The sequence below is a fragment of the Triticum dicoccoides genome, chromosome 5A (assembly GCF_002162155.2).
Source record: "Triticum dicoccoides isolate Atlit2015 ecotype Zavitan chromosome 5A, WEW_v2.0, whole genome shotgun sequence".
NCBI lineage: Eukaryota > Viridiplantae > Streptophyta > Magnoliopsida > Poales > Poaceae > Triticum > Triticum dicoccoides.
The window spans coordinates 199398568-199401027 of record NC_041388.1 but is presented as its reverse complement, the minus strand read 5'-3'; positions in this window follow the sequence as shown (position 1 = coordinate 199401027).

Below are 2460 nucleotides of genomic sequence, written 5' to 3'. Positions count from 1 at the left end.
ATTCATCAGAAAAATATGTAGATTTCAAATATGCTATTATCATTAATTTTTGAAATTACGTTCAGGGTGCAAACTTAAATAATACCTTCTTTGTATGATGAGATATTTTAGAAATGCCTATTACATATGTCCTTATAGATTGGTTGTTTTTGTGGAGCTATCCTATATGTTTGCAACCAAATTAAGTCTTGAACTGAATTATGATTGCACACACACACACACACATTCGCGTCGCGTCGCATATATATGCGCTGGGTATATTCATCAGAAAAATATGTAGATTTCAAATATGCTATTATCATTAATTTTTGAAATTACGTTCAGGGTGCAAACTTAAATAATACCTTCTTTGTATGATGAGATATTTTAGAAATGCCTATTACATATGTCCTTATAGATTGGTTGTTTTTGTGGAGCTATCCTATATGTTTGCAACCAAATTAAGTCTTGAATTGAATTATGATTGCGCGCACACACACACACACATTCACGTCGCGTCGCATATATATGCGCTGGGTATATTCACTCCGTCCGAAAAAACTTGTCCTTCAAAGAGATATACCTAGCACTAATTTGGTGTTAGATACATCCATTTGAGGGACAAACTTGGGACAAGTTATTTTGGACGAAGGGAGTATATGAAAACACTTATGCACATGTTATCATTAAATACTAAAATGTACTTTGCTATTTCATTCTAATGCAATATTTTTTTGCGTCACCGAAAAACAACAACAAATGCGTAAACATATATAGGCAACTAGGTAGATATTTGCGTTGTATAATGAATTCTAAACACCTTTAGTTCACTTCAAAAATCATCACACCTTTATGTTTTTGCACAACACCACTTGTCATGTTGCTTGTTTTTTTAGAAAAGTTATCATGTTGCTTGTTGCGTGGCATCATGAAAGATTTCAAGGATTTGCTGATGTCGTTAAGTGTATGTATGAGGCGTGAATTTTTTTTTCTGCTGTTGCAACGCACGGGCACTTTTCCTAGTAATAAATAAAGACTCTTCAAAACACTTTTGAAAAAATGTTGAACAAGTATTTAGAAAATCTTGAATAAGTATTAAACAAATATTGAACAAGATTTTGAAAAATGTTGAACCGGTATTTAAAAAATGTTGAATAAGTACTAAAAATGTTTTAAAAGTGTTTGAAAAATGTTGAATAATTACCAAAAAATGTTGAACGAGTGTATGAAAAATGTTGAATGAGTATTTAAAAATGTTGAAATAAGTACTAAAAAATATTGAACGAGTATTTGAAAAATGTTGAAATGAGTATTAAAAATTGTTGAACAAGTATTTAAAAAATGTTGAATAAGTATTTGAAAAATATTGAAAAAACATTTGGACAATGTTGAATGTGTGTACAAAAAATGTTCGCATCAAGTAGAAAACGCGCCACCAACTTACCATGTGCAAAGGCATTGGCCCAGTGGCTAGCATTGCGAGCTCTCTCCCTAGGAACCAGAGATCGATCCCGCTTCTCCCTTTTTCCCATTCCATTTTTCGTTCGAACATTGCACGAAAATGGGTCGGCCCAACTAGTCTGCAACCTTCAGCGAGACATCCTCGCACGATCGCTTAATGCGATAAATAGCATTCACGCGTGACTACAAGGTGATCGAAGGGGATTAGAGAGGATCGGCCCATACAAATGTTGGGTAACGCAGTAATTTCAAAAAAAATCCTACGCGCATAGCAACGAGAGGGGAAGAGTGTTGTCCACGTACCCTCGTAGATCGTAAGCGGAAGCGTTATGACAACACGGTTGATGTAGTCGTACGTCTTCACGATCCGACCGATCCTAATACCGAAAGTAACCTCCGCGATCTGCACACGTTTGGCTCGGTGACGTCCCATGAGCTCTCAATCCAGTTGAGTGTCGAGGGAGAGCTTCCTCAGCACAACGACATGATGACGGTGATGATGAAGCTACCGGCCTAGGGCTTCGCCTAAGCACTACGACGATATGACTGATGTGGATTATGGTGGAGGGGGCACCGCACACGGCTAAGGGATCAATGATCAACTTGTGTGCCCGTATATAAAGGAGTAAGGGGGAGCCGACCAGTCCTTGGAGGCGCACCAAGGAGGGGAGGAGTCCTCCTAGTAGGAGTAGGACTCCCCCTTTCCTAGTCCAACTAGGAGGAGGAAGGGGGAAGGAAGGAAAGGGAGAGAAGAGAAGGAAAGGGGGGCGCCGCCCCCCTTCCCTAGTCCAATTTGGACTAAAGGGGGAGGGGCGTGCGGCCCTGCCTTGGCCGTCCCCCTCTCTCTCCACTAAGGCCCATGTTGTCCCATTAGTCCACCGGGGTTCCGATAACCCCCCGGCACTCCGATAATTATCCGGTGACCCCTGAAACTCATCCGGTGTCCGAATATAGTCATCCAATATATCAATCTTTATGTCTCGACCATTTTGAGACTCCTTGTCATGTCCGTGATCACAT